Below are 11,949 nucleotides of genomic sequence, written 5' to 3' on the forward strand. Positions count from 1 at the left end.
GTGTGGTTGTATATTTAACAGGTCTGGTGTTTAGAACCAACAGGTGTGGTGCTGAGCATCAAGTACAGGAGCGGTTGTATGTCTGACAGGTGTGGTGTTCAGCACCAAGGACAGGTGTGGTTGTAGGTCTGACAGGTGTGATGTTGAGCACAAAGTAACAAAGGCAAGGATGGTTGTATGTCTGACAGTTGTTGTGTTAAACGCCAAGGCCAGGTGTGATTGTATGTCTGACAGGTGTGATATTCAGCTCCAAGGACAGGTGTGGTTGTATGTCTGACAGGTGTGGTGTTCAGCACCAAGGACAGGTGTGGTTGTATGTCTGACAGGTGTGATGTTGAGCACAAAGTAACAAAGGCAAGGATGGTTGTATGTCTGACAGTTGTTGTGTTAAACGCCAAGGCCAGGTGTGGTTGTATGTCTGACAGGTGTGGTATTCAGCTCCAAGGACAGGTGTGGTTGTATTTCTGACAGGTGTGGTGTTCAGCACCAAGGACAGGTGTTGTATTATATCTGACAGGTGTGGTGTTTACCACTGAGGATAAGTGTGGGTGTATATCTGACAGGTATGGTGTTCAGCACCAAGGACAGGTATGGCTGTATGTCTGACAGGTGTGGTGTTTAGCACCAAGGACAGGTGTGGTTGTATGTTTGAAAGGTGTGGTGTTTAGCACCAAGGACAGGTGTGGTTGTATGTTTGACAGGTGTGATGTTTAGGACCAAGGCCAGGAGTGGTTTTATGTCTGCCAAGTGTGGTGCTCAGCACCAAGGCCAGGTGTGGTTTATGTCTGACAGGTGTGGTGTTTAGGAGAAAATGATATGCATGGTTGTATGTCTGACAGGTGCAGTATTAAACACCAATGACAGGTGTGGTTGTATGTTGAACAGGTGTGGAGTTCTGCGGCAAAGACAGGTGTTGTTCTACATCTGACCGGTGCCGCATTCAGCACTCAGCAAAGACAGGTGTCGTTCTATGTCTGACTGGTGCCGCGTTCAGCACTAAGGACAGGTGTGGTTGTATGTCTGACGGGTGTGGTGTTGAACACCAAGGACAGGTGTGGTTTTATGTCTGACAAGTGTGGTGTTTAGCACCAAGGACAGGTATTGTTGTATGTATGATGGGTGTGGTGTTAAACATTAATGACAGTTTTTTTTGTATATTGGACAGGTTTGTTGTTGAGCACCAAGGACAGGTGTATTTATATGTCTGACAGGTGCGGTGATCAGCACTAAGGACAGGTGTGGTTGTATGTCTGACGGGTGTGGTTTTGAGCACCAAGTTACCAAGGGCAGGCGTGGATGAATGTCTGGCAGGTATTGTGGCCAAGGCCGGGTGTGGTTGTTTGTTGAAAGGTGTGATGTTCAGTACCAAGGACAGGTGTGGTTGTATGTCTGACGAGTGTGGTGTTGAACACCAAGAACAGGTGTGGTTGTAACCCTGACAGGTGTGGTGTTCAGCACGAAGAACAGGTGTGGTTGTATGTCTGACAGGTGTTGTATTCAGCACCAAGGACAGGTGTGGTTGTATGTCTGACAGGTGTGGTGTTCAACACCAAGGACAGGTGTAGTTGTATGTCTGACAGGTGTGGTGTTCAGCACGTAGAACATGTGTGGTTGTATGTCTGACAGGTGTTGTATTCAGCACCAAGGACAGGTGTGGTTGTATGTCTGACAGGTGTGGTGTTCAGCATCAAGGCGAGGTGTGGTTGTATATCTGACGGGTGTGGTGTTGAGCACCAAGGACAAGTGTGGTTGTATGCCTGATAGGTGTGGTGTTCAGCACCAAGGACAGGTGTAGTCATATGTCAGACGGGTGTGGTGTTTAGCACTGAGAACAGGTTTGGTTGTATGTCTGACAAGTGTGATGTTGAGCACCAAGTACAGGTATGGTTGTATGTCTGACAGGTGTGGTTTTCAGCATCAGTGACATGTATGTCAGCATGTGGATAGTATTTTGACACCAAGGATAGGTATGGTTGTACATATGAAATATGTGGTGCTGAGCATCACAATCTCCACCAAAACTGTTTCATGGTGACGTGGCTGTGGATGCATGTGTGTTCAATGTAATCAGGATAACCCAACAAGCTGTGGATAGATGTTTTGTAGTTAAGTTAGGTAGATATTTGTAAGATGAAGGTCAACCTGGATAAAAGGCTTCTTCATGGCTTCTAAAGGTAATGCAGAACTTGCATGTTTGGCATAACTACCTCATTTGCACAAATTTGCATAAAGAGCTCTAAAACCACGATGTCCCACCAGGACCATAGAACAACACACCTAAAAATGATCAAGAGTCATCAAGCTATCATTCTATGATACTGAACTAAATATATAAAGGGTGGGCTACGTTTGTCAATTTCTAGGCCTATTCTGAAAATCTCCTCCTGGACTAGCATGTGTGTTGTATGTGGACAACATAACTCTTAAATCTGTGAATGGATCCCCATTTTATTCAATAGGAGGGTAGGGTTTGAAAAACAAAAGTTTGATAATGGGATTCCAAGCAACTTCCTACGGTACTGCAGCGGAACAAAATGCTAGGGTCCTGGTTTTTAAGTGGTAGATAGCTCTTGGAGCAAGGAGTGAGTGAAGTGAGCTTGAACTCCCTAGCAGCTGGTATGGAATTGCAGTGGGTCTTTTTGTTGGAAACTTTGGAAGAGGATAATCCAGAAGGGATTGCTGGCTTTTCATTATTTTGTAAACCATAGGTATCTTGGATGTTGATTAACATAATGAGATCTACGTTGTGGAAATAAGAACCCATTCTACATGATTACATAGGTAAAATTGGAAATGTGCAACATTTACTATCATAAAAGCAGGGGTCTTGATGCTAAGATGCTAATTGTTCAAATAAGAAGCTTATCTGCAAAATCAATGAGGAAATTTCATCAATTCCCACGTACCATGATAGGATTTTCAAGAAAGAAGCATATACAACTGAGAAAGAGAGGAATTTTGATAGGTATAAATTATGCAAATTTTGTCCATAAGAAAATTAGAATACATGTACCTTAGCAGCAAATGATGGTAGTTTGATTCTTGCGTCTGTCATATGGCTAGGGGGCAAGAAGAAGCCCTGACAATTAAACTTTATCTCATGAACATGCCATGTCTGACGTCTTTCGGGTGTTAGGCAGTAGCGGTGAAACTGGTCCCTTGTTAGCAATGCCTCCCATCTTAGGCGAGACCAATGCCGTCGTAGGAAACCAGCTGGTATGCCTAGAGAGTCTGTGTAAGCCTTGTAGCTTATTTTGCGCGTACCATGCTTCGCTCTCTATTTTTCAAGACACCCGTCATATGAAGTATGGCTAAGGGGCGAGAAGAAGCCCTGACAATTTGACATGCCATGTCTGACGTCCTTCAGGTCTTAGGCAGTAGCGGTGAAACTGGTCCTTGTCAGCAATGTCTCCCATCTTAGGCGAGACCAATGCCGTCATAGGAAACCAGCTGGTATGCCTGGAGAGTCTATGTACGCCTTGTTGCTTATTTTGCACATACCATGCTTCGCTCTCCTTTTTCAAGACACCCGTCATATGAAGTATGGCTAAGGGGCGAGAAGAAGCCCCGACACTTTGACATGCCATGTCTGACGTCTTTTGGGTGTTAGGCAATAGCGGTGAAACTGGTCCCTTGTTAGCAATGCCTCCCATCTTAGGCGAGACCAATGCCGTCATAGGAAACCAGCCGGTATGCCCTGAGAGTCTATGTAAGCCTTGTAGCTTACTTTGCACGTACCATGCTTCGCTCTCCATTTCAAGACACCCCTCATATGAAGTATGGCTAAGGGGCGAGAAGAAGCCCCGACAATTTGACATGCCATGTCTGACGTCTTTTGGGTGCTAGGCAATAGCGGTGAAACTGGTCCCTTGTTACTCATGTTAGCAATGCCTCCCATCCTAGGCGAGACCAATGCCGTCATAGGAAACCAGCCGGTATGCCCTGAGAGTCTATGTAAGCCTTGTAGCTTACTTTGCACGTACCATGCTTCGCTCTCCTTTTCAAGACACCCCTCATATGAAGTACATGTATGGCTAAGGGGCGAGAAGAAGCCCCGACAATTTTACTAGCCATTTCTGACGTCTTTTGGGTACTTAAGGCAATAGCGGTGAAACTGGTCCCTTGTTAGCAATGTCTCCCATCTTAGGCGAGACCAATGCCGTCATAGGAAACCAGCCGGTATGCCCTGAGAGTCTATGTAAGCCTTGTAGCTTACTTTGCACGTACCATGCTTCGCTCTCCTTTTCAAGACACCCCTCATATGAAGTATGGCTAAGGGGCGAGAAGAAGCCCCGACAATTTGACATGCCATGTCTGACGTCTTTTGGGTGCTAGGCAATAGCGGTGAAACTGGTCCCTTGTTAGCAATGCCTCCCATCCTAGGCGAGACCAATGCCGTCATAGGAAACCAGCCGGTATGCCCTGAGAGTCTATGTAAGCCTTGTAGCTTACTTTGCACGTACCATGCTTCGCTCTCCTTTTCAAGACACCCCTCATATGAAGTACATGTATGGCTAAGGGGCGAGAAGAAGCCCCGACAATTTTACTAGCCATTTCTGACGTCTTTTGGGTACTTAAGGCAATAGCGGTGAAACTGGCCCCTTGTTAGCAATGTCTCCCATCTTAGGCGAGACCAATGCCGTCGTAGGAAACCAGCCGGTATGCCTGGAGAGTCTATGTAAGCCTTGTAGCTTATTTTGCACGTACCATGCTTCGCTCTCCGTTTTTCAAGACACCCCTCATATGAAGTATTGCTAGGGGCGAGAAGAAGCCCCGACAATTTGACATGCCATGTCTGACGTCATTCAGGTGTTAGGCAGTAGCGGTGAAACTGGTCCCTTGTTAGCAATGTCTCCCATCTTAGGCGAGACCAATGCCGTCATAGGAAACCAGCCGGTATGCCTAGAGAGTCTGTGTAAGCCTTGTAGCTTATTTTGCACATACCATGCTTTGCTCTCCTTTTTCAAAACACCCCTAATATAAAGTATGGCTAGGGGCGAGAAGAAGCCCTGACAATTTGACATGCCATGTCTGACATCTTTGGGTGTTAGGCAATAGCGGTGAAACTGGTCCCTTGTTAGCAATGCCTCCCATCTTAGGCGAGACCAATGCCGTCATAGGAAACCAGCCGGTATGCCTGGAGAGTCATGTAAGCCTTGTAGCTTATTTTGCACGTACCATGCTTCGCTCTCCTTTTTCAAGACACCCGTCATATGAAATATGGCTAGGGGCGAGAAGAAGCCCCGACAATTTGACTTTAAATTATCCTATGTCGTCTTTTTTTGGTGTTTGGATAACCTTCAGTTGTCATATTTTTCTCATTATGGGTATAAGGTCCTCATTGACATGTACTACATCAGTCAATGATCTTCTTTACCCAAATAAGTGTCTTAAGTATGCAAGTCATATCTTAGCAAAAACTATTTTAGCATCTTTTCATTAAATATGCAGATGAGGCCCTGATGTGCTTTATACATGTATAATGATGGTCATCTTTACTTTGTACTTCCAAATGCTGATGGAATTATTCATAACATTGTATTATGACAATTTACATTTATTATGTAAATGAGAGCTTCATTTGCATGATTGACATGTCCCTTTTTGATGTCCCTCTCTCTTTTAGTTTTTAGGTGGCAGAACCATTGTCCCTTTATATTCACAAGCCCAATTCCCTACCTCAGAAAAATCATGACCGTAATGTCCAGAACACGGGATATGAAAACTGGAATTTCTACTGCAGTACCATGGGAAGCTGGTAGGGGCCCATAATCTAATCTCTTCCTTTCACAGCTACCAACATGCCCAATATCAAAAAGATACATATACATTTATGACTTCTATAGAGTTATCCTGCTAACAGACATACACAAAACTCTGAGTACTTAAGCCTCCAAGGGTATCATACATATATATATACTATGAGGGGCACTGGCCACTATAGGTCATTGGGGTTATTGTTAGGGTGCAGACATCCTTAGGAATATAAACATTTCTAATAAGACATTATAAGATATATGCATGCTTGTAACATGTACTTTAAAACAGTATTGATCTGTTTCACAATTTGGTTACTGTCTTGTTTGCACTTTCCATGTAGGGGTTAATAGATCCACTGCATACTAGTAACAGACCTGGTTGTGATCAATTGTAGTCGATTGCAGTGTTTCAATAGCAACACCTGTATGATGTTCACTACAAAAGGTTCCAATCCAGGACCATTTATTTTATACTCAGAGCATTAAAACCATCATGTGCTATAAATTCATCTGTAAAGTTGATTCACCAGGAGAATCCATCATCAATTTACCATCATGCAAGTACAACATATTGAAAGACTTTTCCCAAACCCTCTCCCTGAAGTATGTGTGTTTCCACTCGCTTGGATGCTGTTCTTGAAGGGCATCAGATGTACTGGTAGAAAATATAGCTGCTGTAGGTTTCCCTCAGCACATTTGTCTTCTACATGGGAAAAAGAGAGGTACATGTTAGAGGACTGATGAAGATTGATAATATGTAACTAACTACATCTATAAATATGTGGCCTACTCTATGCAACTGTGTAATGACGTATTATGAATTAATTTTAATGCCAAAAAAGTAAACAACATGCAAGTCGTGTTTGGCCGTAAGCAGATGTTTGAGTCTGGAATGGCTGTCCAAATTCCCTGCAAGTCATGAACTGGGCGTAAGCTAGTCGTCGATTCTGCCTTTTCAAACCAAATCATGACCATATTCGTACCTATTCCACATTACGACTCCAACCCGCTTCACTCCCCAAAAAAAAGGCTGCATCAGGCTGTGTCTTTTCCAGACTCTGGCATGAAATACCAAGTCCCGTGGTTGAGGAGAGCGACATGCACCACTAGCAGGTAAAAGATACACCACACCATCCTGATGTGAGCGGATCTTATAAATCTGTCCAGATATGCAGTTTGTACTCGTCACTACAAACCAGGTGTGTTATGTCATATCTTATAGGTATTTTATACCAGATATGTAACAAACAAATAATAGCTGCATATAAAGTGTGCAATGTACCATTGTTCTCCACGTCAGCAGTTGTTTTCTTTGCCTCCTCACAGGCCTGAAGCATTGACTGCTCCACCATCTGAGCATCAATGGCTCTGTAGACCCTCTTTGCGTACACTATACAGAGTAAAAATATACTAAATCGACATCATTCCCTGTAATGTAAATATTTGTGGTTTTATGGTCATGATATTCCCGATGAACTCTTTACCACAACCTTAAAAACATGCGAAAAGAACTCAAAACCACCCCAACAATCCATTTTCTCCTTACCGGGAAAATAAACCTCGCTAACATTTTGCATTAATTGTATTTCACTATGCAACATGACTGCAATATCAACTTACATGTCATACATCCTATTCATCTGCTTTCTAACTCATTGATAATGTTAGGAAGCATTTCTGGAAAGCACCTGACAATGATGTACTTATGGACACTTTTAAACCAAAATTATGATTATGAAAATAAAGAAATTATCTATATGATGACAAGTTGACAACATTATGAAAATCAATATTGACGGATTGTGCAAGAGTAAATTGCATAGGAATGCATACATCATAGGATCATCCTGTCAATAGTGTAAAACTCTTATTATTGACAGGATGATCATGTTAATAGCCACTAATTCTTTTGTCGGGAAGCACCCTTCAACCTAAATCCCGACCAAATTCCCCGAGAGACGGCGATTTTCCGACCAATTCTCAAATAACATTACCGACGTATTCCCGACCAATTCCAGACCGCACCATTCACTGTGTCAGTTATTACATCAACGTTATACTAGTATATCTTTTCACTCAAAACGTAAATCAACAAGTTAACCATGCAATCCTTTTACATTTTTAGTGACTCGCAAAATTGTAGCTTTACTTTTTCAAGTCCTGTCTTTGGCCACTGATGTGTTTGTGAACAAATTAGAAACTTTACAGTAACGTTATCTCACTATCTGTTCTTGTGTTGTGGCGCGCTCAAAAAAACTTGGACCGTGTTTTTCTCACAAATTGTCACAGAAGATACACAGAAACTTTACACAACAATTCAGAATATTGATGTACGAAGCATATTCTGAAATTTCTGAGGGAATGGAAGTTCTCATTGAAAATTTTCTCTCAGAAATGACGAAAATATTTTCAAAAGATCTTACCTCAATCATGACGTCACACGTGCTTGATTTTGTTGACTGCATCGACACCAAATCTTGCTGCATTCCTCCCCAAATTTCTGAGTTTTGTCTATCCATTTCCGTCCATACAGTGTCACAACCCTTTCGCTTCCCCTTCTGTGGAAAATTTCCCGCCGTTTGAAGACATTTCACATGAACGAAAGAAGAAGAGGAACGACCACAACGTTGTCCGGAGTCGTGTGATGAAATGTTGAATCTTGCATCTCGTGCAGCCGCTTGTCGCCCCGTTCCTGCTCACTTTGTGCTTTGTCCTTTCTTCTCTTTCTGTGAAAATTGTCCTAACATCCTTCCTTCCTGATGTATATAGTTCGAACATTTCTTGTACAGTAGTAGGTTCAAGTTGCAAAACAGTCTTCCCGATAATCTGTCGGTAATTTCCGTGACGTCATGTCGGTTCGGTCTCACACCAAAGTTTATTTAAGTAAGATATGAAGTAATCCCAAAATATAAAGCGCAAATAATGCATTTTTCCTCGGTTTTCGGCTCCATATTTTTTGATATCACTAATTATGACTAAAAATCATATTTTTTATTTCCCGAATAAACGTTTTTTTCTGTCTTCTTTTTTGTTGTTGTGCCGAAGTGTTGTCTTCCGCCGAACAGCTAGTGTAATCATTGTATTAGTACGCGGTGGCCCTTTGTCACCTGATTGCCCAGATAGTGTGCTTCATGTTCGCTTAGAATGGTAGTCTTGGTGCAGCGTTTGTTAACTGGTGTCGCCGGTTTGCAAAAGGCTTGGAAATGGTTCATAAACGATTTTAAGACGTGTCTAGTCTAAGTTAATTTCCGAACAAGAATTACAATTTCAAAACATTGGGTACAAGCGCCGTTAATATGTCCATAGATTATTGCAGTTGATCATCGGAATAACACAATCTTTTTTAAGTCTATTTCTATGTCTAATGATGGTGACATTTACTTAAATTTCTAATGCTGCAAGTAATTGTTTGTTTGTTTGTTTGCACACCACCTTTCTATCAGTAGGGCCACACTGATTCGATCATATGAATGACATCCTAGTGGCCAAAACAAAAAAAAACCTGATGCAAGCGTGCAAAAAAAGGGCCAAAGAAAAGTTACCTTTATTATTAGCTATGTGTGTGTGTGTGTGTGTGTGTGTGTGTGTGTGTTTGTGTGTGTGTGTGTGTGTGTGTGTCTGTGTGCGTGTGTGTGTGTGTGTGTGTGTGCGCGCGCGTGTGTGTGTTGAAACAGTGTTCAGCACCAAGGACAGCTGGCTTGCTTGTGAACGGTTTAATTGAATAGTAGCTAGTATCTTTGGTCGACATCTGGTGGCGTCGTGTGGCGCAACTGAAGAACACGTGGCTGTCAAACAATGGGTCCCGGGATCTAATCCCAGGTGTGCCCAGAGACATGTCCGAACTTGCGCCCCGACGTTGTGCCCTTGGGAAAGGCACTTAACACGACTTTCCTCACTTTACTCAGGTGTAAATGAGTACCTAGCTCATCTAGGGTTAGGGACGTCCCTCGGATAGGACGTTAAATGGAGGTCCCGTGTTAGGGGAGAGCCACACCCCGCGCACGTTAAAGAACCCACCACACCTTTCGAAAAAGAGTAGGGGTATGCCCCGGTGTGCGATGGTCCAAATCTTACAGTCCGGTCTGGGATGACATCTTGAAAAGGTGATAGTTCACCTGTTATGTCAATCCTTCCACAAAAATGTGGTAAATCAAAATAAATAAATAAATATAAAGAAGGACCTGATTTGCATAGAATGCATCTCATTATGTTAATCATCACCAACCATTTCTACCTGACCAAAATCATTAAGATCCACCAAACCCTGCTTGAGTTATCCTCCTTTTTTTTATAAAAGATGCCTACTGTAGTACCGTAGGAACCCAGAAGACCCATATTCGAGCTTGACCTTCGTTTTCCCGACCCCCAACAACCTACTAAATTTCTACACGATCCATTTAATTTCTCTCGAGATATGCCACCAACCAACAAACAAACCGACAAACATAAAAGGTCCACTGCAGCACCAAAGGAGCCCCTCAAGAACACCCATCTTCGAACTTGACTTTCGTTTCCCCAACAGAAATTTATCTACCAAAAATGTCTGACTCTCTGTCTGACGCTCTGTCTGACTCTCTGTCTGCCTGACTCTCTGTCTGCGTGACTCTCTGTCTGCCTGACTCTCTGTCTGCGTGACTCTCTGTCTGTCTGACTCTCTTTCTGTCTGACTCTCTGTCTGAGACTCTGTCTGTCTGACTCTCTGTCTGCCTGACTCTTTATCTGACTCTCTGTCTGCCTGACTCTATGTCTGCCTGACACTCTGTGTGACTCTTTTTCTATCTGACTATCTGTCTGAGTCTCTGTCTGTCTTACTCTCTGTCTGCCTGACTCTCTGTTTGTCTGACTCTCTGTTTGTCTGACTCTCTGTTTGTCTCTCTGTCTGTCTCTCTGTCTGACTCTCTGTCTGACTCTCTGTCTGCCTGACTCTCTGTCTGACTCTCTGTCTGTCTCTCTGTCTGACTCTCTGTCTGTCTGACATTCTGTTTTACTCTCTGTCTGTCTGACTCTCTGTCTGTCTGAGTCTCTGTCTGTCAGACTCTCTGTCTGACACTCTGTCCGTCTGACTCTCTGTCAGCCTGACATTTTGTCTGCTTGACTCTCTGTCTGACTCTCTATCTGCCTGACTCTCTGTCTAACTCTCTGTCCGTCTGACTCTCTGTCTGACTGACTCTCTGTCTGTCTGACTCTCTGTCGGACACACTGTCGGACACACTGTCTGCCTGACTCTCTGTCTGTCTCTCTGTCTGCCTGACTCTCTGTCTGTTGCTTTGTCTGCCTGACTCTCTGTCTACATGACTCTCTGTGTGACTCTTTGTCTGCCTGACTCTCTGTCTGTCTGCCAATCTGTCTGACTCTCTGTATGTCTTACTCTCTGACTACCTGACTCACTGTCTGTCTGACTCTCTCTCTGTCTGACTCTCTGTCTGTCTGACTCTCTGTCTTACTCTCTCTCTGTCCGGACGCTCTGTCTGACTCTCTGTCTGCCTGACTCTCTGTCTGACTGACTCTCTGTCTATCTGACTCTCTGTCTGACTCTCTGTCCGTCTGACTGACTCTCTGTCTGTCTGACTCTCTGTGTGACTCTCTGTCTGCCTGACTCTCTGTCTGACATTCTGTCTGACTCTCTGTCTTCCTGACTCTCTGTCTGCCTGACTCTCTGTCTGAGTCTCTGTCTGTCTGACTCTCTGTCTGATACTCTGTCTGACTCTCTGTCAGTCTGACTCTCTGTCAGTCTGACTCTCTGTCTGTCTGACTCTCTTTCTGACTCTCTGTCTGCCTGACTCTCTGTCTGTCTGACTCTCTGTCTGACTGACTCTCTGTCTTGCTCTCTGTCTGTCTGACTATCTGTCTGCAAGACTCTCTGTCTGTCTAATTCTCTGTCTGTAAGACTCTCTGCCTGCCTCTCTGTCCGTCTGACACTCTGTCTGCCTGACATTCTGTCTGCCTGACTCTCTGTCTGACTCTCTGTCTGCCTGACTCTCTGTCGGACACACTGTCTGCCTGACTCTCTGTCTGTTGCTCTGTCTGTCTGACTCTCTGTCTGACTCTCTGTCTGTCTGACTCTCTGACTGTCTGACTCTCTGTCCGTCTGACTCTCTGTCTGCCTGACTCTCTGTCTACATGACTCTCTGTCTGACTCTCTGTCTGCCTGACTCTCCGCTTACCTAACTCTCTGTGTGACTCTTTGTCT

General features: G+C 43.8%; 1 long non-coding RNA gene across 1 annotated transcript; it reads right to left on the reverse strand.

Moving 5' to 3' along the window:
- Positions 1 to 2,109: 2,109 nt before the first annotated feature.
- On the reverse strand, positions 2,110 to 8,622 carry LOC136444754 (uncharacterized). The gene is made up of 3 exons (XR_010757316.1): positions 8,183 to 8,622; positions 7,042 to 7,149; positions 2,110 to 6,462 (listed from the first exon to the last, which is right to left on the reverse strand). It is a non-coding gene; the product is annotated as an uncharacterized lncRNA (long non-coding RNA).
- Positions 8,623 to 11,949: the final 3,327 nt, after the last annotated feature.

The sequence above is a fragment of the Branchiostoma lanceolatum genome, chromosome 11 (genome assembly GCF_035083965.1).
Source record: "Branchiostoma lanceolatum isolate klBraLanc5 chromosome 11, klBraLanc5.hap2, whole genome shotgun sequence".
Lineage (NCBI taxonomy): Eukaryota > Metazoa > Chordata > Leptocardii > Amphioxiformes > Branchiostomatidae > Branchiostoma > Branchiostoma lanceolatum.